The sequence below is a fragment of the Poecile atricapillus genome, chromosome 7, assembly GCF_030490865.1.
Source record: "Poecile atricapillus isolate bPoeAtr1 chromosome 7, bPoeAtr1.hap1, whole genome shotgun sequence".
Taxonomy (NCBI): Eukaryota; Metazoa; Chordata; class Aves; order Passeriformes; family Paridae; genus Poecile; species Poecile atricapillus.
Window position 1 is genome coordinate 6,362,148 of NC_081255.1, and position 22,436 is coordinate 6,384,583.

Here is a 22,436-nt window from a genome sequence, read left to right on the forward strand (position 1 = left end):
GAGACTATTTGTAAGTACAAGGCTGAAGTGGGATGTTTAGTATTTAGTCCTCTGCTTGGTTGTTGAAAATGAGTAATTTAAGGACTTAGCAAGTACAGGAGAATTATCTTTATGCTACTTACTCAGTGTGTATTTTCTGATGGGAGGTTGAGGTGGAAGTCTTCATGGTACCTGTTGGAAGAGCTATTTGATGATTTTCTCATGCCTTTCTCCTTTTCTTGTGCAATATATTGTGTGCCACATGATGTTATTTGTCATTAGTTTTTCATTTAGTACTGGAAGTGTGTGTACATGCTGTGCTTTATTGGGGAAGTATTTTGAAGTGTACCTGAGGGAGTTGTTCAGTGCTTAGGGTTCAGCACCTGGGGCCAGTTATAAGAAGAGTATGACATTCTGAACTGTTAGTTGACAGGAAGGGGTAGGGTTTGACAGTGAATTCACTGCATACACAGGATTTCACACACTGTGGATTCTGGTTAAGAGGAAAGCTCAGGTGAGTGGAGCAAACATGGAGTCAAGTCACCCCCTTGTGTGTTAGAGAAGTGTGTGAGGATTAGTAGGAGCAACTGAAAAGGAGGGAGAATTCAGTGTCGAGACCTGGGGTTATCAGGGGAGGGAAAAAGTAGGAGGTTGAAGTCACCTTCTGCTGTGCCAGTAACTGCTGCTCTGGTATGAGTAGGGAGTTGGGCTCTGTTGTCTCCTTGAGTATACAATTCATTCTGTAAAAGACTTCAAGAGCTTAATGTGAGGAAACTCAGTGAAAGACCCTGTTGGAGGGAGAGTGAAACTTATATTAAATGAGTGTGTGCCCACTCACTTGCACCCTTGTCACAGGTGCCACTCGTCCCCATGGTCACGTTGCTCCCTGACCGTGCAGCATCTCTCTGGCCGTGAGATGAGGATGAGGAGCAGTGGCTGTGGAGTCCTCAGTGTGTCCTGGGATCCTCTTAACTGATGACAATAAACTGGCTTTTGGACATGTTTTTTGTACTCTCTAGGAGGGACAGGAACATATTGGCCTAGGTGGTTCTGGAATCTCCATCTGTGGAGATACCTGAAACACAGATTGCCCTGAGTGAGCTGCTGTACATCATCACCCTCCTTCAAAGGGGTGGTTTAGACAAGATGCTCTCCAGAGATCACTTCCAACCTAAACTAGTCCATGATTCGATGTTATTAGATGTTGTAATCGTTGAATTTATTTACCAACAGTGCTAATAACTGCAGGAGCTGACATGCTCAAACAGGAGATTTTATTCTTGATTATCATCAGTGGTAGAGTCCCAGGGAACACACAGATTGTATGAAGAGCAGTTGTTTTGTTGAATGCAGCAAAACTTGTTCTGTAAAAAAAAAAAAGCCAAACCTTAAACTGTTTTTTTGTGCTGCATGAAAGAGGCACTTTGTGTCTTTCCACTGCTTGTGGGCTGTATTAGTACTTGTAGACTAAACAATAGATGGTTTTAGAGCAAGTATCACACACTGAGTGAATGGAGGATTTCCTTTCATTTCCTTAGCTGAGATAATTTCTCAGCTAATTACAGAGGCATAAATATCTAAAACCAGAACTGTGTGGTGGTCAGGCTTCATAGTGAGCTGTATCTTTTCCAGTATTTCTTTTAATTTTGTTCCCCTCTCACTGCAAAACAACATGGGACTTTAGCATGTAATAAAAATCCACCTCTCCTTGCTTACTTTTTTCTTGAGCTTTAGCTGAGCTACTTCTAGTCCTACAGAAGACAAATTTAAAACTACTTGGTGTTTTTTCTCCATGTTCACAACTTCTTAATTGATTTCAGGATGTAACCCTTGGATTTTGAAAAGGCTGTATTGGAAGTAGTTCTATCATCATGCTTTTTTAAAAAAAGGATTGGTATCTGTGTTTCTCTCGAGTAGATCTGCAAATACAAAGAAAAAAGCTGCTATTAAATGAAATTTCTGTGTAGAATGTGCTAGAGAATGTCTTTTTCAATTAAGAATTATTTTTGGTGGTCATTTACCAGTAAGGAAGTCTCTGGGAACATCAGTGGAATTAGAATTAAAAATAGTGATTTCCTACAGAGCTTGTTGGGTCATATTCCATTGTTAAAGAGCATTTTGAACTAATTCATACTATGAAATAATATGGCCTAAGAAATAATATAGCCTGGATTTGTAATCACAGAAGGATTTTTATGCTTATGCTTTGGAGAGGGGATTCTTTTTACTTTCCTCATTTTTTTCTGTCTTTACAAGAATTTTTAGAAGTTTTTCTGTGTCTTTGGATGCCCAGTTTGATAAATGAATAAATGAAGTAAGATCCTCTTCTAGGTTTCATGAAGGTAATCCTAATGGTGCTATTTTATGGAAACATCTTACAAATTCTTCATACTCACAACATCTGCCTCAGTTGCCTTTTGCAACTTCTTGCAGTTTCTCTTGTACAGATCTGTGTGTATCCTAAAGAAGTTGTAATGACCTTGGATTTTAATAGAGGAGTCCCATGACCTCTGTTCTTACACCTGACTTCAGGCAGGTGAGGTGTGGAACAGGAGAAATTCTCACTGGGAGATTTACTCCATATGAAAATTCCCTGGATCATCAGTTTTCAGATGAATTCTGGGAGTTGTGCCCATTTCTCGGTGACTGTCCCGTGGCATTTGGAAACGGAGCAGAGCTGGCACTCAGAATGTGTTATACTGCAGCTCTGGAAATGCCTTGAGGTTGAGTGTACCAGATGGATAGGTGGGGACATCCTCGGAATTACCTGTGGGATGTCACCCCTTGTGCCCAGGGAAGGTGAGGTGAACACGTGGGGTGAGATGTACAGGAACCTGAAGGGAAGGTTGTTCTATCATGGGGCAGCATCTGTTACCTGGCTCAGGCACTACAGTGACTCCTGGTCTCATCCTTCACCATCCTCAGTAGCAGGAAAGATCTCAAATACTGAACTTCTTCCAAGAGAAGCTTCTTCCCAACCATGTAAATCTCCCTTCTGGATAATATTGGGCCCCTCAGCAGGATTACGAGGTTGCTGCTCTCAGCACCGTCAATGAGACCAGCAAGTGACCCTGAATGAAAATGATGAAAATGGAGCCTTTTCCAGTGCAAAGCAAACACACACATTTTTGTCACCTCTCAGTGTACTCAAAAGGCTGTGAGCCACCTGGGTGCACCCCCAGCTGGAGCTGGCACCAGGGCCATGGATAATAGCAGAGTCAAGAACTGGCTACAGTAGCAAGAGCTGCGCTAAGCTTGCTCTTATTTCAGAATTGTTCCTTTTCTGACATTTAAAGCTTGCTGGTCTGCTTTATAATGTTGCCATTTAAATGCTTTCAGTTCAAAGTGATGATTTGAAGCTCACACCTTGCTGATGTGGATGACTGACTTGCTTCACACCTCTGTTGATCTTCTATCTGGATGTGATTTTTTACAGGCATGGTTTAACTCACATATTTATGTGAGTTTCAGTGGGTAGTATTAAAAATAGCTGGTTTTCTCTCTCTGTTTTGTCTAGAGCATTCTCTCACTCTGTGCTTATCTCTAGATGTGTATATTTATCCAGCTGTTTGGGGATCTTGCTATCGTGGTAAGACAACACAAATGCAACAGAAAAGCAAAGGAGGTAACTGCAGAAAAGCCCTGAAACTGCTCAAGCATTGGTTAAACCAGTGTTGTATCTATTTAATCTTCCAGTATAAAGGACAGGTTAAAAATTGCACATTTATCAACTTATGAAGAAAAGGCCAAACCAAATTGAAATTCATTTGGTTTAGATCTATAGAAAAAACATGCTTTTATATGATTTCTTATTAAAGGCCAGTGATCAATTGCCCTTGTGATGTCTGTGCTGTTATCTCTGAAGTGCAGATCCACTTGTCCTGGTGACAGGGGTCATGTTTTTTAATGCCCTGCTGCAGCTTCCTTCTTTCTGCTCGGCTTTGTGGTGTCGGGCACACAATGAGCCGGCACCTGGAAATCAGATTAAAGTGCCTGTAGTGCAGTTGGATGTTAAATGTAATTGTAATCTTGGTAATAAGCATTAACACCATAGAAAGGAATGTTGTTAATTTAAAACAATAGTTTCAGCTTGAAATGTTTATTTATTTTAACTTAAAATACTTATTTAATATTCCAGTGAGCAGGCATGTTACCCAGTAGTGAGGCTGTATTTTAATGGTGTTTAAACATTAGTAAAACTGTTCAATTATTTTATTTTGTTGGTTTGGTTTGGTTTTTTTTATTTGCACTGAGTTGTTATTGTAAGGGACATCAGGTTTGTCACTAATTCTTTATCAGTAGGAAAGGAATAGAATTTTATGATTAATAGTTAAGTATAATCACATTTTGAGCCTTTAAAGTAGTTCTGCAGCCTTACTGAGCACAAACATTTTGGTGTCTTTGTATTAGTCACTAGTTGACATAGGTACTTGTGAGCACTGGCATCAACCACAGCAGTGTTGCAGGTAAGGGTCTTCAAAGAACTGTAAAAGTTTCAGGTGGAAAAGTTGATACAAACATTGATTGTCTCTGTCCCCAGCAGTTGTATCACTTTGTCCAAATTATTAGTGGTTTCATTCAGCAAGGTAAGGAGGGCACCTGAAAGCTGCTCCATGGTTCAGCAGACCACCTAAATCCATTTTGTTCACCTTGGTGCCATCGGGAGTCAGGGATTTTCAGTATGACAACAGGTGTTTCCATTCCAAATGGAGGCAAGAAAACAGCCTCAGAAAGGCCTTCTGGTTTGAGCTTCTTGAATCTGGCACTTTCCCTGTGGATGAATAACAGCTGCTTTCCATCCTTGATTCTGCAAATAGTACAGAGAGCAGGAGATGAAGGTGGTGGGGAGTCACACTGTTTGACAGCTCTGTCTTCTGGCATCTTTGCCAGAATGTGTCTAAAATAACTCAGCTCTAGAAGTAAGAGGAAGTGAACCTTTTTCTCAAACTGAACTGTAATCCCAGATGCAGGTTGGCTGGAGCATTGACTCACCCCCTGTGAGGTGACACATTAAAATATCTCATAAAAAGTTTCCTACTTGTAGTGGTTTGTATGCTGAGCAGTAGCAGTGTCTGGAGTTCCTACTGAGAGGACAGAGCTCATAATAGCTTTTTAGAGGAGAAGGTCTCAACTCTCTTCCTTTGGAGGAAACAAACCCAGTAACTGATTTTCCCAAAGAATGCCTTGAGTTTGACTATGAAGAAAACCTGTGAGGATGGTGCCTGGCAGGTTTGCAGTACCTCTTATTCTCCCAGTAAGATGGTGTCCTTTTTGAAGACATTTCTGTGATGCAAAAGAGGCTGTAGAGGAAGAAATGTATCCCAGGATCAGCATTTACAACCATTATTAAGAGGAACAAACCCACAGGATTTCATATTTTGTGGAGAAGGAGGTGTAGGTAAAAGTACAGATGCAGAAATGCCTGGAAACAAGCTCTGTGCCCCATGTTTATGCTGGCAAAGAAGTGTTCCTTGGTACTGACTTAAGCATCAACAAAACTGTTGAGACTTAAGATGGTGAAATCTCCCTGGAGGTGGAAATTCCTCTGTGCTTCTCTTGGGTACCTTTCAGGCAGTCAGGTCTAGGGTGCAGGTAGCAGCTTGGCGGTAACAAGCATAGTAATTCTGAGGAAATGTGTTTCTTCATATGCAAAAGACACTGGGGCCAAGGCACAACCCTTGCCAGGCAAAGTTTTGGTGTTACCTATGGCCCTGAAAAATATTTTCTCTTTATTATTTTAGAACTCAACTCCTGTGACCTGAGAAACTCTGAATTCTTCCCTCTGAACAGCAGAGGAGGAAGCTCTGTTGTCTACTGGGAGTTCAGGGCACCCACAGAGAATTACCCTTTAAGTCTAGAAGTCTTAGAATGCATGCATTGGGAAGTGATTGCATTTAGGGAAAAAAAATCAAGCTGCCTTTTTTCTTTTTTGATCAGTCATTATGGTATGTGTCCTCAGAAATTCTGTGGTTATTTTATTCCTGCAGATATTACAGAATAAAAAGAAATTAAGTTTTTGGAAACAGCCAGGAGTGGGGTTTGGTGTGGTTGCCCAGAGAACTTGTGGCTGTCCCTTCCCTGGAAGTGTCTGAGGCCAGTCTGGACAGGGCTTGCAGCAACCTGGTCTAGTGGAAGGTGTCCCTGCCTGTGGCAGAGGGGTGGAGCAAGATGAGATTTAAGGTTCCTTCTAATCCAAACCATTCTGTGGTTCTATGTAATTCTGTGATTCTGTGTTGCAGAAAGCTCTGATAATCCAGAGCTAATGGCTAATGCACACAGTGACTCGGGGGGAAAAGCAGTGATTCACTCTCAGTGTAGCACAGAGAACAGCTGGGATGGGACACTGGGTTCATTTTGTTTTTTGACAAATTAAATGAGGTGACAAATTCTGAAGCACTGTGCTATGCTGAGACCTAGAGCTAAACTTGTAAAAGTAATTGGAGGAGAAAGAAAAGAAAAGGCAAAGCCCGACAATTTTCTCTTATTTCCCTCAGGGCTTTTGCAAATAAACAGAAGAAGCAGTGGGGGCACTGTCTTCATGTATTTTTGCTGGTGTTTCATTTCTCAGGCACCTGCACTTGGATTTATTTCTCTGCTTTGAAAATGAGGGGACAAACAAAACAAAGTAGAGAAGATGGTGACTGCATTTCATAAACACAGAGCTCTGCAGGGACAGCAGCTTTTAGAGCTGAAGGTCTTACTAATAACTTGCCATTACAAACCTTAGGCATTGTTTTTGGCATTATTGACACTGTTGGAAATTAAATTCAGCAAATAGTTACTTGGCTGTTCTCTGAGCAGTGTGAAGCTACAGGAGCAGGACTGTAGCTGAGTGCTTTATAAGGGCAATACTCACATTTTTAGGATCTTCTGATTGCTTTGCTTCAGGATTCTCTGGTTTCCCACAGTAAATTGCTTTTATTTTGAGTGTACTGTAGCCTTGTTTCTCTTGTAGAGATTGAGTAGGATGGTAAACATAGTGTTACATTGTTTATATTGTTAAGTTTGGTTATGTTTGAGCATAAGTAAATTATATCTGGTGGTACCTCATTGTTCTATCCAGTTGTTCAAGCAGCAGATGAAGATGGGACCTCATTGTGTTGCCCTATCTGTTATTCTTTCAACTTCCTTTGCTTAATTAATGCAATTTCATGGGCAATAATCTTTAACCAAAATTAGATTCTGCAAGTTAGTTAAAAGACATGAAAAAACAGAAAATCTCATCTCCAAGTTAATCATTATAATAATTAGTATAGGTGCAGAAGTCCAGAGAGAAACTGTTTACAAGGGCACAGAGTGACAGGACAAGAGGCAGTGGCTTCAAACTGAGAGTAAATATAGATTGGATATTGGGAAGGAACTCTTCCCTATGAGAGTGGTGAGGCCATTGGAAAAGGTTGCCCAGAGAAATTGTGGATGCCCCATCCCTGGAAGTGTTCAAGGCCAGGCTGGATGGGGTTTGTAGCAATCTGGGCTAGTGGAAGGTGTCCCTGATCATGGCACAGGATTGAAACAAGATGGGCTTTAAGGTCCCTTCCAACCCAAACCATTTTTTGATTCTGTGTTAATAAATAATCTCTTAAATCTGGAAGTCTAGGCATGAATTCAGTGTGCACACATGGCTCAGGGTCAGTGTCAGCTTGAATCACTCAGTTACTGTGACAGCAGAGCTGCAAAATCTTCGGCTTCAACAGTCCCCCAGCCCAGGTGCAGCTGCACATGGCACCAGCCTGGAGGGTGCTCCTCACTCCTTACCTGTGTAAGAAATACAGGTGTGCATTCACTAACACACACACACACTGTGACTTAACTTGAAGAGGCTCAGAATTTAATGTGTCAGCCTCTGGGGGAAAAAAAAGTTCAACTATAGCTGAAGTTCTTCAGAGTCAAGTGGCTGTCTGAGCAGCTTCTTTTTAATCTCAGAAATCCTTTGGTTAACCCATAGCTTAGAGCACAAGATCAATGCCCTTACCGTGCATCCTTGCCAGGAACAATTTCATGGCAGTCTGAGTAAGCCACCTGATTGTGCCAGCCAGGACTCGCTCTTTACACAGCAGGGAATATTGATTCTGTTTCAGCCAGTCAGGAGCAGTGGGAAGAATTGGAAGAGGGATCAGGGCTTTGCTTCCTAACTGCCTAATGAGGATGCCATGTTCCACTTGCTCCTGCACACCCCAAGGCACCTGTTGCAAGCAGCAGGACTGAATAATGTTTCTGCTGTCTGAGAAACTGCTTTCCTTACCTCGGGCTCATTTCTTTTCCCACTGCCGATGACACACAAAAACTTTATTGTCAGCCTGTTCCTTTTGATGATTTTGCAATCTACCAGACCTGTCAGAAATGGGGAAAAAATTCCATCACCTTGTCACTACTGCATTACTTTCAAATTTTAAATAGTCCTGAAAACAGTGTCTGGGATGTCTTTCCTCATGAGGCAGTGGTGAAAGGGATTTCTCTTGCTGAAAGGAGCTGTATTTTTGTGCCAGAGAATACAGATCACAACAGAGTTTTCTTCATTCCACCTGCTTGTCCAGGTTGTCATACTCAGGTGAGCTTGTGTGGACACAAATCCTGTTGCTTTAGGTAACAGCAGGAAGCTCTGAGGCAAATTTGGCCCTTGTTTTTCTTGTAATGCAAAGTGAAATGTAGGTTTGTGTTGTAATGAACTTCTTTCAAGAGAACTTGCTTAGTTTTTCCCTTTTCTAGCACAATGTGAAGCAGGGCATGTTCCTTGTGCAGGAGGAAGGACATGTGCTAGGAAAGGAGCATCTTCCTTGGCACAGTTTGTGTTTCCCAGAATTCTGATGAGGGGTTCTGCAAAGGCAGTGACTCTCTAGCCGAGGGGGATCTGGTTTAGCCATATGTTTTTTCCTTTTGTCCCAGTGTGCACCAGAGCCATCTTCTCCAGCCAACATGACAAATCAAGCACTTCAAGACTTGATAAAAACACTTCTGGTTGGAGCTGAGGATATATAGGGCAGGAAGGCGCTGCCTGGACTTGGTGACCCTGGAAAATCCATTCCCAGCCTGGAGTGAAAATACTCATCCCAGGTGCAGCACTAATTCCTGAGGGGAATTGGGAGCACAGCTGGTTGTGGGCTGTGCCAGAACCCATCTCATGTTTCACTGCTCTCATCCATCTCTCTCTCCATCAAGCAGCATCTCCTCTGGTGGCTGAGTCTCTAATGGAAAGGAGCAGCACATTTATAGATCCAGCACTGGGATGGGAGCTCACAGAGGCTTGTTGGGAACCCAGGCTCCCCTGAGAACAGCCAAGAGTCCCTCTCTATTTTCCTCTAATCTTTCTTTATTTTGACATCCACAAAATGTCAGTAATGATCCTGTCTGGCAGAAGGACTTTGCCACACTGTGTTTGCAGGGTTCCTGTTTAAACAATAGAACTATTTACCTATATGACTTGTGGATTTTCAACCTTTGATCCATCATGCAGGAATATTGTACAAGATTATATACTGTCATAGGAATTTGGGGAAAAATTGCTGGAAAGGTGAAAAAACCTGAGAAATGTTCAAGTCCCTGATGTAAGGACTTTCTCACATCTGTACTCACTGATGAGGGCTCAAGTAGGACAAGCACCTGTTGTAAGGTTACATGGGTCTGCATTTTGTATTTGTTTCCTTTTTGTTGCTGTTATGATATAAAGTGAATTGTAAGGATTAGGAAGAGAATATAGACATCTGTGCTCTGGGATGTTTCTCAGAAAGATCAGTAATGATGGCTCTTAAGTTTTTAATGTGCCTCACCTTGCACTAATGGACTTAAACCAGCATTTTATGCTGAAGACAAATTTGTTGCCATTAGAAAAGGAGGCTTGTCTGCTGCAGGAGTGTAAGAACATACAGCACCTGTAATGGAGGAAAGTACTAAGCTTTTATTCTTGTGACCTTGTCCAAATAGGATGTAATTACAATATAATTCAATTCTGACAGCCTGGAAACCATGGCAGTTGACATAAAGTGGCATTTCAGGAGAAATAGGCATGTGTTTTAGTACATCTTCTCTTTCAGTCTCCTAAGCATTATTGATGCTATTTGCTCTTCCTGCTTCCCTTGCTCCTCTCTTAATACACGGTCAGAACACAAGATTCTGGAAAATGGGCAACAGTGGATCATAGTTAACCTTGTAAATAAAATCCAGTGTGGTGGAGAGTGACGTGAGCTGGTTGCTGTATGCCTGGTGTATTTGAGTTAATACAGCAGTACTTTTAAATCTCCTTGGAAAGATTAAATTCTGGCATGCACACCTTCAAGGACTCATTTAGGAAAGCAGAGAATAAAATTCCGTTTGAATTTTGATATGGTCTTTGGTTCTCGTGTCCTAAACCAAGTTTCTCCTCCTGAAGTCATGGATTTTGCTCAGGCTCAGGGAGCAGGAACAGTTCCACCAGATGCTTGACTCTGCAAATACCCCAGAGATGGAGGTGTCACAGCAGGATTTTGTCATCCCTCATTCAGAGGAGGAAAAGCTGGAGCTGTGAGCTCAGGTATAGACAACTCCAGCCTGCAAAAAGGAAAAGTGCCAAGGTGTTTTCCATCTGTGTACTTCCCTAGCACCGGAATCACATTATTCCCAATTAACTCTTGTAGCATATACTGTAGTTGTTTTGTGTGCACTAGGAATATCTCAGTGCAGTCAGTTACCTCGGTGTGCCTCTCCCTTCTGAGACTGGTCCTTACACCTTTGATGAGTCACTTAATAGGCTCATTAAGGAAATGGAGGATAGCTCATCTAAGTGTTCCTCACTGAGCCACAATCGCCTTCCTTTCAGCCCCAGACAAGGAGGGAAACAAAATATTGCCAAATGTCTCTGTGTGCAGCTCCCAAGGACACAGAAGTAATTTTTAAAGTTGTAAGGATTGAAAGCAGCCATCTTGTTCTATACTATGTAATTTCCTGCCTATGGAACTGGAGATGGCTTCTAAACCTTCCACCCCATCACAGGAAAGATTAAGTGCTGTGATGGGGAACTGAGAAGGATAAAATGCAGGTGAGAAGTTTCCCTGCTCCAAGCAAATTTGGTTCACTTATAGCCCCCAGCTGATTTTCATTGTTGCTGAAGTGCCACACAAGTACAAGTTATCTGTAAATAAGGAGTAAAATGAGTTATTACTGCTTTGTGTGTGTATAAAGCAGGGAGCAAAGCCACTGTGTTTTCCCTTTGCTCCTCCTGTTGGATTCCTAGACAAGCCACTTAGCCTCTCTGCTGACCCAACCATCATCCCACACCACCTCTAAGTGGATCATGTGCCACAAAGGTCCCTGGTTGTGCCTTGCTGCCATCATCCAGCTACATTTAGCAGTGGAAAACAATCAACTGGTACACTCCAGGCCCAGATTAGGTGACCCAGAAAAATCTTTCATTCAGAACTCTCATTTAAGTCCTCCACAAAATGTCCACATGTTGTTCTTGCTGCTCTCATAGCTCAGTTCTCTCTAGTAGCTGCTGTCAATATAATGATCCTCTTCTGTGCCCACACGAGGTCGTTCCAGAAGGCTGAAGAAGCAGTCAGGTTCAGATGAATTGCCTGCCTAGAATAAGTGGATTTGTATTGCTGAGATTCAGTTACTTAAAGATTCACAGGGTGCTTGTTCCTTTAGTGAATGCAGAGATGGCATGGAGATAAAACTTGAACATGCAATGCTGAAGAAATGGTTTAAGGTAACTGCCACTGAAAACATGCTCTATGGTCAGCTGGCACCAACATAGCCAGGGGAGTCTGACAGAATTTGGTTTGAGCTATTTAAGATGGTTAATAAGTAATTAACCCAGGAGGTGACTGTAACTGACAAAATTTTAATCAAGATGGAATTATTGGTTTCCCAGGCGTGCTCTGGAATTTATCAGTTTGCTGGCAGGATGAAGCCTCTCAGCCACGTTAATTAACAATCCCTGCATTCAGGAACCCCTCCAAAAGGATGCCCACAGGATCAGATTCACCAGTAACTTCTTTCCTCACTGCTGCCAGGAAAAGGCCACCTCCCCACATTTCCATTCAATTTGTCTTTTGCTGAAAAGATGCTGATTTCATGCTCTTTTACCCTGCAGCAGCTAGCCTGTTGCTAAGCGACCTGCAAGATACTGAAGAGGCCAGGGTCTGGGTGCTTTTTTTCAGCCCACTCCTATTCTTATTTATTTATTTATGCATCTTATTTACATAGCTAAACAGATTTCTTCCCTACTGCAGAAGCAGAGCCACAAGCCTCCAGGTTGCACCAGGATGCCTTGACTTGCATAGCTGCTTGTCCAGCACCATCCTCTGCCCTGTTTTTCCTGTTCATCAACTGAGCAAACTTCTCAGGATATATGTTGAGCTGGAGTGGCATCCAGGAGTGTAATGTATGTTTTAAAGGCATAGCTGGCTGTGGACTGCTTACAGGTCAGAACAAAAATGGTTTTAAGCCATTTTTCTACTTACTTTATTTCTGGCTGCTTTAATTTCAGCACTGTCCACATTCCAGACCTCTTGCAGCCTAACCAGCTCTGCCGAGAGTGAGGAGATGGTTATCCTTTCCTGCCCAGCAGTGCTGGGAAGAGCCCTGCTGTACAGGCAGTTCTGCAGGACCAGCTGCATTTTTGTAGGGTGGGGTTGGGATCCCAACCAGGGCACAGCTTTGTCTGAGATTACATCCACGGCAGTAACAGGCTGCTGATGGAGTGCTTGGTGCACAGATGAACTGGCAGAGCATTTACAGTGGCTACAGGTGGATAGCAGAGGAGAGCAGAGGTGTAATGAGGATGTTGCTGTGCCATTTGTTTCAGATGTGCTCCCAAAACCAGAGAAACTGGAAGTGGTTGGTGTGCTCTGTTACATCCTGCATTGCCCAGAGAACCTCCATGGCAAGCAGAAAATCAGCAGCACTGATATGAGTCACTTCTCACAGCCAGGAAAGCATTAAGCAGGAATACTGCACCATAGCCTGGCTGTGTTTGTCCTGTTTTTCTTTCTTTGGTGAAATCACTGCCACACTCCTCAGTAAAAACTTCAGAGACTCTCAAAAGCTCCAGTATTTTGCACCTCCTGCACAATACCATAGAAATACTATATTGAGAAAGAAGGGAGTGAATCCTGTAGAGATTTGTTTGGAACAAACAGGGACCAAACTGTTTTTTCCCCTATTTCCTTTTTGTTTCAGGAAGCAGAGCCAACATTCATGAGCTGAGTCTCTGGACTATACTTCTTCAACAGATGTTGCCTTTTGGGTCTCTCCTTACAGTCTTTGGCTGCACTAACTGACAGCTTCTTTGTCTAATTGCTGTAGTTTTCATTGTGGATTTTTTTTTGCTAAAAAATATTTTTTCTACTTTGATGATCCAGCTATTACCTGACTCTTTGGGGAGAACAAGAGAGAAGGACATGAACACTTGAGTTTTATATACTGTCCTGCAAAACAGGGGTTGTGCACAAGGGCAGATGTAAATTTTTTTATATCAAAGTGAGATAAGGTGATGTTTTAAGTCCAGATTGAATTTTCTTATTTACTTTAAGCATTCATTTACCCATTTGGAAAGCTAAATTATATCTGAGTGGCTTGGCATGCTCATGATGCATTCTTGTTTTTTCAAAATAGACTCTTGGTCTTGTCATTTATGACACATCTTTCTCTGGGGTGTCCACTTCTTTACAGCCAGAGGGGTGCTGATTATAAAACCTTTGCTGACCAGCAGCCCCATGTAGTTTTTTAATATGGATGAGATTCTCAAGCCAAGCTGTGCTGTTTGTGTCAGGTGTAGGGTTTGGTGCCATTGCTCACCCAGAGCTCAGGTGCTCCGGCAGGTGAAGTTACCTCATGTATTCTGTCACCTCTCAGAGGTGTGGACAAAGCACAGGAGACTTGATACCAACCTGAATGCTCAGGAATAACTTCTACTGCCCTGAGAGGCTTTTTCAGGTACATTTGAGAAGATAAATCAACACATCTTAATTTCCTTGGTTGAAGATAGGAAGAATAGGATCTTTCCTATGGGGAGATGTCAGACAATTAGGGAACAGGAGATGATGTGTAACATCTTGAATTACACCCAGATGCAGACAAGTGGCTGGGATGGGGGAGGATCTCTGCATTTCTCATTCTGGCCCTTCCCAGAGAGCATACTGTCACTCTTGAACTTTGGGAGCTCTGGCAAAATGTGGGGTGGTCTTTGGTGCTGAAAAAGGGCAAAACAAACCTGAGCAGACATGGGCATTGCAGAAGACGTGGCTGCCCCGTGGCTGTCTTGATCACTGATCTGTGCTGCAGACTCTTGTTCTCTCTTTGGTGGTAGCGGGCCCAGCCAGCTCTCAAAAATCCCCTGAAGTAACTCTGAAAGATTCAAGAAGAGCACAGGAATGCAAACAATACTGATAAACAGAGCACCAGTTGTGCATTCCAAATGGAAAAATGGAAAAAATTTAAAAAGTGAGAAAAAAATATCACAGTATTGCCCAACAAAATATCCTGGACGTTGTGCCATGCACTGCTGATAAGGGATGGCCATGCACCTAGAGACTGAGTTAGGGCATTCCATCTCCAGCTCAGAGTGGACTTTTTCTCTTGCTGCTGTTATATTTAATTAGGAGAGATAAGAAAAGTGACTCAGACCTGTTTTTGGTCTTTCTCAATTTCATATTTGTAACTAGCATCAAGGAAATTACCCTTTTGGTTTTATTTTTCCCCGTGAGATACCTCCACCCTCACGTCAGTACCAAGCAGTGTCAGGGATATGCTCATTGAGTGGGACTCACTGGTTTCACTCTCCTTAAAGCTGGGGGATTCCAGTTAATGCCCTGATAAATCAGTTGCCAGTCCCCAGGCAACTCTTCCAGGAGTGTTACTAAGTCCATGTGTATTTCTCTGGGAAGTTCTGCAGTGAGAAATATCTACAGAAGAAAGATACTGTGTGGCATTCCAAGAAACAACCATCATATATTTTCTCATCTATGATTCTATGTGTGGGAAAGGTGATCAAATCCTTCACTGCTTTCAAAGAGTAATTATTTTGGAAGATATCCCTGCTCATTGCAACATGGTTGGACAAGATGACCTCTGAATGTCCTTTCCAAACCATCCTGTGATTCCAGGATAAAGAGTAATTGGGAAACAGTTACTCTGTCACAAATGAGAGAGGGACATCTATAACCTTTCAAACCATTATGTAGATACCTGGACTTACATGACACGTGAAATTCACTGTAGACAGCAACATAGCTTTCCTTTTTCATGTTAGTTATTACTTTCTTGTGAGTTGGTTTATTTTGCTTCATTGACTTTGCAAACAGTGAAAGTAATGATGGTGATCATATAAAATATGTACTTTGGAAATACATTAAGGAATTTTATGGTGATAGAAGCCTATTTTAAAAACTTTTTTTCTGCAAATAATTCAAATTTTATTGCATTCTTTGTTTTTCTTTGATGGGCTCTCACTCATTACCAGCACTTCCCTTGCACTTCTTGCCAAAGGAATTTTGCACAAACACTTCCTTTACATGAAAGACATTAAAAAATGCAGTACAGATGAGAAATTATGGCTCAATTTTGTCTCTAAATATAGGCCTCCAGCTGGACGTTGAGAGGAGTCAACAGGAGCACTGGGAGCGAGGGAGCTTCCAAGGGAGCAGAGCCCTTGCACTTGACCTCAGCTTAAGCAGCACTTTGTGCCCAGCCTGAGCACGTGGATATGAGTAGAAAATGTCCTCTTGCCCTGTGGACATCTGTGCTGAGCTGGAGCAATTCCTTATGTTGGTATTTTTTTAGAAAGTGTCTCATTTATTTTAGTTGACTAGGTATCATAGTAGTAAGTAATACAAGACCTATAGACAAGATTTTACATAAAAGACAAGCTAGAATAAGCCAGATGGGGAGGGTAGAAGAATATATGGAAATAGCTCTGGTCTCTGGTTTCTGAAGAAATACCTGAATTGTCATGTAGAGCTTTTTGATAACTGGTGGCAGCATTTGCCTTCTCTGCCCCTCCACAGATGCCATTTGAGCTCTTAAAATAAGCTTATTAACAGTCAGATCGAGACAGGGTAATCTTTAAATCACATGTAAATACAGAAGCTTTTCTCATTGTGTTATATTGAAGCATTAAATGTAGATGCAGATTTTCCCAGTGGGAGACTAGATCAGCACAGTTAAGTACTGGAATAGTTTGTCTCCCAAATCATCTTGTGAGAACAGAATTTCCCTTTCACTGTACTGGATGATGATGAATAGGGATTTAGGGGCAGAGGATTATGTGGAGTTTAGATTAGTGGATACTACAAGTAGTCATATACAGCTGATCAGCTTGCATGGTCCTGATCTTCCTTTCTCCCCTGGAGCTGACCTGTGCAAATTCCCAGGGAATTTTTCTGGGGGAGTACAGAGACTTAGCTGCTTTCTGCCTTTCCTAGAATATGGGTCTCAGGTCAAATGCCTTCTCTGTATCAGCTGCTGTTTGTTACCTTTGGTATCAACATCTATCAGCAAGTGCTGTTCACTGGACTTTTCTGGGCTGCATTCAGTCCTGTGACCTCCGAGTTAATGCCTTGATCTTTAACTCCAGTATTGAGGGACGTGCCACTCTCCTGGAAGGTGTCAGTAGTTTGTACTTCTAATGCAAAATGCATGAAATGATCTCATTTCAGAGTCATTGGGCATGCCTCAGTCTAGACCATGTCTCACAGTCACACTGACTGCTCAACCTCAGGGAAGGTGCCTGGACTGGTCTGCCCGGTTTAGCCCAGTTTGGCTGGCACCATGTGCCATTTCCTGCTCACCCACATCACTTCAGATTACTCCTTATCTCATCTTTCAAGCAATCAGAAGGCAGATTTATTTTTTGTTTTGGGAATACGCCATTACCACTGTGCTGTTTGCATACAGAATGTCTCACCTTTCCCATGGGGCTCCTGTCAGGGTGTCAGTGGGACACCAGCACAGCCAAGAGTGTCCTGGTGACTTTGTGCATGGCCAGCTCCTGTGGGATTGAAGAGCAGAGGATGTACTGTGGTCCTGCCTTTTTCTTCCTGTTACTCAACTACAAGAATTTCTCATGGCATCTGGCTCTCCAGCCTTTCCTTCTTTCCCCTTTTTTTTTCTTGTCCCACACTGAAGGTCAGGTGCAAAGTGATAGTCAGTAAAGATACTAAAATCTGACCTGAAACAGGGCACTTCAGGTCATCTAGGTAAACATGTCACTGCATTCTCCCTGTGCAGCATGGCTGGCTCAGCACTGGAGCAAACTTGACAGGTAACAACAATAATAGTATTCCTTAGAGTTTTGCATTTTCCTTTAAATTTACCTTTATTAGCCTTCCTTAGGGACATAGGTAAGGACTGTCAGGAAAATTAATCCTCCCTCTCAGGACCATTAACCCCTCTTTGAGAAAGGAATGAAAAATATGGAGAGACGGATCTACCTTGAGAAAGAAAGTCAAATGTGGGTTTGGAATGAGAAGGCTGGAATCCTGGGCCATGTGTGTCTCTTCATGTGACAGATGTTGCTATTTAATGTGCTGACTAATGTTAATCAGTATCTTTGGTTTGCTGATCATTTGCTATAAGTGAAAAGACAGCAGATTGTTTAGGTGAAATCCCTGAATCAACCTGTACTGAAACCAGGACAGAAATCCATGGAAATCATTGTAAGTGCAAAGCATCCCTATACAACTCTTACATTAATTTTCTTGGACAATATGCTTGACCCATTTTTTTTTCTTTTCAGTAACAAGTGAAATGATAAATACAACAAGTTTAAAATACATTTCACAGGTAGTGTTGAGTTTATTATGGAATCCAGCTCTAAACAGCATTTGTGCAGTCTAAATGCCATACAAGCATTATTCAGTTCTTGGATTAGTAACTCCAGGGAATATCAGAGATTCTTGTCATGGCAAACCAGTTGTTTATGTTTGTCTATTCAGCAGCTGGGGGACCTGTTGGTAGTGATCGTGGAGAGCACAGGTTTAGGAGACACTGGCCATGGCTATGGGGCAGGTGTAGGGAGGTCCCTGGTACCTGGCTCTACTCTGGAACTGTCACCACTTCTCTGAGTTGTGGAGTTGAGTTGTTTGTGGATGTCTGCTATCATGGAACTGGAAGGAGATACAAAAGGGTCCCCAGAGAGAAGGGTGACACAGGAGCCAGGTGGAGGAAACCTGATGTTTTTCAGAAAATTGTGCTTCAAGGCAGATCAGGAATTTCTGCCCATTCTTTCTGTATGGTTTCTGTAGTGTTCTCACTGCTCCAAACGAGCCTGGCCCATTCAGAGGCCTAAGCTGGAGGAGTGTTTGCCTGTTGGGGAGCTCACTGGTACTGCCCCTTGCTTTTCCAAACAGGAAAAGAAAATACCCTGTTTGCCAAAACACAAAGATGGGGAAAGAGGAAATATGCTCAGCTCACTTGGTTATATTGGGTAAATGCAAAGTATGCCCCAAATATCCTGTAAAATCTCTTTTTCGACAGCCAAAAAGTTGGAATTTTCAAAAACTCACACTGAGATTCAGTATTCCTTTACTTGGTATCAATACTGGCTCAGGGATGGCTGGTTCTTTCCTTGTTCCTCTGTCACCTATCACACCACAGCTCCTTGTGGGGCTAAGCAATAAAATGCACTGGGAGTTGAGTTAGAGTCATGTGCTGCCTTTGCCACTGGAATAACATGAACAAGCAAAGAGTCAGTGCAACTCTAACCCAGATTCTTAGCAGGCAAGAATTAAGTTCATGAAGCAAAGTATTTCTGGCAGACCATTCTCATCTGAAGGAAGCCTGGCTGGAGAGAGTAAATAACTTCTTCTGCCCTTAGAAAAGTGATAGTGGCAGGACAGGAGAGATGTATCAAAACATAAAGTAAAAGTGTGAATTTAATAAATAAAAAATCAAAAGAGGTTCATTAATTAATTTTAAAAGCTTCAAAATAATCTGGAATGTACTGAGCTGAATAATGAGCATGTACCTGTAAGCTGGTGTCCCAACTAAGCTGCTGTTTCATCTTGTTCATGTTTGTGTGGTTTTAGAAATCAAAACAGGCAGATTTATTTTGGGCATGCCTTATTTAGCTGTAGTTCTACGTTATATAAAACCTGAAATGAAGAGCGAACTTGACCCAAACCCTTAAAATTTCAAGTGCTAGTAACCACCTCGGTGAGGAACAGAGCAAAGACACAGAACAGAATTAGTTGAGAATGTGCTTGCAGATACCCAGGAAGAGAGCTCCGCTAGGCTGGGAGGTGATTAGCTGCACTGATCTTCGCCCTTTCGGGTTTTAGGGTGTGGCTGATAAAGAGTTTTACTTTCTTTCTTCAAAGATTATCTATAGGATCACTGTGGAAGAAAATCCTTATACAGCAGTTGTTGCTTGGAAGCACGAGTAGCTTTTTGTGTGGCATGCAGCAGATTTGGGGAGGCTGGGAGAGGGGAATTTGGGATTTTGGCACCATAAAATGAAGATTCTCAGGTCCTCAGCTCTTCCCTATGTTGGACTCCACAGTTCCACTGAGGGGGGAGTGCATCACCGGTGTGTCGGGAATGCCTCAGCAATTCCAGCCACGCTGACCTCTGCCACCACTGGGAGAGCACATTCCCTCTCTCCAGTGGGATGGCCTTGCTGGCTTTAATCTGCAGAAATTAGTTTACAATTGTGCCTGCTTTCAAACCAGGAGCAAGCTAATTGGGAGGATTTACCCTTGTAACTTATATGTGCTAAAGCACACCAAGCCCAGATTTTTCCACACATTTGGAGAATTATTTTAGGAGAAACACAGGTGCATACACCCACTTCTTTTGGGGGGGGAAAAAAATAGGCCATGTTAATCTGACATTTTTAAATAATAAAAATAAATCTTGGAGAAGCAATTGCCAACCAGTTAGAGCCTGGAAAATGCATTTCTGGAATGATGCAGGTCATTCCTGCGAGCCACGGTGACTTTGCATTCCAGTCACATGTGGAATCTAGAAACATGTCTAAAACTGGAACAGAGTTCCAGTTTCTGCTGCTCTCTGATGGTTGGCAAGCCCTTTGTGGGTGAGGAGAGAATAGAAGCGTGTGTGTGATCCACAGCGTTTGACTTTGTAACCAGGTGGCTTTCTCTTGCTGGATGTGTCTGAAAAAGCCCTTCCTGTGGGTTCAGAATTACAAGAAGAGCTGATACTATCGTTATTCATTCCCACTGGGGGGAAAAAGACATGTAAACTTATCTTGAAGACTGCCAAATGCCATTCTAAGTGCTCTGAAAGGGGTTTTATGTTTCCTTCTCTGAAGACGGCTGTGATCTTCCCGGATTCATTAATGCATGAGAGGCAAATCACAGAAAAGGCCTTTGTGTTCCTGGAGCTGGTGGCAGGAAGGGAGCTCTTAGCAAGGAGCTGCACATACCTCACTTCCCTGTCTGTCAGAAGATCCTATCCCTGTCAGATAGCAGCAAGACATTCCTGGGGGTGGAGTGAGAATGAATTTATCTTGGGAGTGAGCAGGATTTTGCTTTCCTAGGAGAGCTGGTTTGCTCAATTCAGGAATTTTCCGTTCACCTCTATTAACCACCGGCTTTTAAATCCCAACAACTCCAATTAGAGCTACTTAGCTTTACAAGTTAGCAGTTTCCTACAGCTCACCTGTCCTTCTGCTGGCTCTCCTCTGTCTCCAGATTGCTTGGTTGCACTGCTTCTCCAAAAATTCCTGCTTTAGAGGTATGCTTTCACAGCTGTGTCGTGGAGGGGTCTGCGTTCCTGGTCCTTGAGGAAGGTAGATGTGGTGTTAGACAAAGATGTGCTCTTTGCTGTAAGGAAATATGAATATTCTACATGGGTTTTATTGTCTTTTGGTATATTATTCATCACTTCAGCACCTAAAAACCCCAGCAGAGGATGGCTGTGTATGGGGGGGCTGGGAGAAGTGTGTAGTGTGGCCTGAGGAGATGGGCAAGCATCTCTGCTTGCCCTTTCCCTTCCAGCTACGCTGGTGTGAGCAGGCTGCAGTTGTGCCTGGGTGGATGTGTTTGCTTTCATCAGTTTAATTCAAAATATTTCGTTTACCTGGCTTGATAGTTATAATTTTGTGTGCTGATTCAGGGTATAGCACAGGCTGCTAACAGGGATGTAAAATGCAGGATCATAGGGATTTGCAGGCAGCTCAGCTTCATTTGCTTGAAACAACTGAAAAACGTTCTATTTAAAGAGATGCATAAGACAACGTCACAAATCAGTTGTTAGTTCTTGCAATTGCAAGTTAGAACATGCCAAAATTATAAACCCTTTGTTATGAATAGGTATGAGAATTACTGAAGTAATTATACAATAATATGCAGATGTAATTCTGTTAAGTAATTGTAACCTCTCTAAGAGGAAAAGAAAAACGTAGTTCTGGTCCATAATTCCTTATAAATGGAAATTTCAGCCTGTTGGCTAAATCAGGGGAGGGGTTCGAGTAGCTGCAGCTATGGAGTATGTTTGATAATTTGCATTCTCCACCTCCTGCCCTTATCGCAGAATTAAATTGGTCTTTCATTAACATGGGAATGTTTGTTGTTACACCACCTGCTCCCTCCCCTGCGCCTACCTGACTGTTCCAAGGTAATGCCAAGCCCTGTTGGGAGCCCCTGGCGCGGATGCCAGCGGCTGGGAGGGGATGTGGGAAGGGACCGTACCTCTGGCAGCAGTTGCCTTTGTCAGCACAGCGGGGAGGGGCCAGGAGCAGCCCCACGCTCCGAACTTGCTCTACGAGAAGATACCAAACCCCCCCCAAGGCAATGGAGGTGAGGAGGAAGCAGCATTTAAAGGTTTCAGCAAACCTGAGCCCGGGTTTGGCATAGCAGGTAGGCATTTTGTACAGGTGGCGTGGAGAGCCAGCTTCTCGTTAGCCGGGCTGGAATCCGAAGTCTTTCTACTACGGGAATTAATTGGAAAAAATTGCCTTTGAAGAAAAACAAGGAAAGAATACGCTATAGGTGCGTTTCAAGGGAAAAAATATCTTTCTTCATCCTGCAAGGGTTAAGCATGATCAGAATCTGCTTTAGTCTCAAGAGTTTAACCTCAAGTGCTGCATTTTTGTTTGCCGTAAGCCTATTAGAACTCTCTGTTTCCTAGCAATAACATGTAATTTCTCCCCACTATTTAAGTGGAGGAGATGTTAGGATTTTAATCCTGCCCGCTACAGCTGTTGCTCAAGTTTCCTATTCAAATGCAAATAGCACCTGGTGCTATTAAGATAGCTGCAGTCTTTGATAACGATACTCCAGGAGAAGAGGAAAAAGAAGCAAGGTGGGTCTGACTATTCATTCTGGAAAGCAAGGGTGTAACCGTATGCCACACCAACCTGCCCTGGACATTTCTACCAGATTGGTTGCATCCAGCACGGACTCTTTTTGGAGACAAATGGATGGCTGGAATGATTTCTGTTTCTTGAGCAGGTATGACTTTTCACCAGGAAGAAAAGGCTTCCAGAAAAGATAAAAATGTAGTGGATGGAGTTTTACCTT

The 22,436-nt window shown here is 42.6% G+C and overlaps 1 protein-coding gene and 1 long non-coding RNA gene across 8 annotated transcripts in view; one reads left to right on the forward strand and one right to left on the reverse strand.

The window, feature by feature from the left end:
• RABGAP1L (RAB GTPase activating protein 1 like) overlaps nt 1–22,436 on the forward strand; it is a 229,893-nt gene that overhangs the window by 175,923 nt on the left and 31,534 nt on the right. Inside the window, exon 1 of one of the 6 annotated variants that reach the window (XM_058843204.1) lies at nt 21,744–21,773. The exons of the other annotated variants lie outside the window; for them this stretch is intronic. The gene's annotated coding sequence lies outside the window, so the exon portion shown is untranslated. Of the gene's footprint in view, nt 1–21,743; nt 21,774–22,436 lie in introns of those variants that run through there. 6 annotated transcript variants of the gene reach the window in all.
• LOC131581192 (uncharacterized) lies at nt 11,273–21,700 on the reverse strand. Of its 2 annotated transcripts, XR_009278024.1 has the most exons (4): nt 21,606–21,700; nt 20,575–20,694; nt 14,168–14,301; nt 11,288–11,529 (listed from the first exon to the last, which is right to left on the reverse strand). It is a non-coding gene; the product is annotated as an uncharacterized LOC131581192 (long non-coding RNA). The 2 variants fall into 2 exon arrangements; XR_009278023.1 differs by lacking the exon at nt 21,606–21,700 and having other exon boundaries at nt 11,273–11,529; nt 20,575–20,814.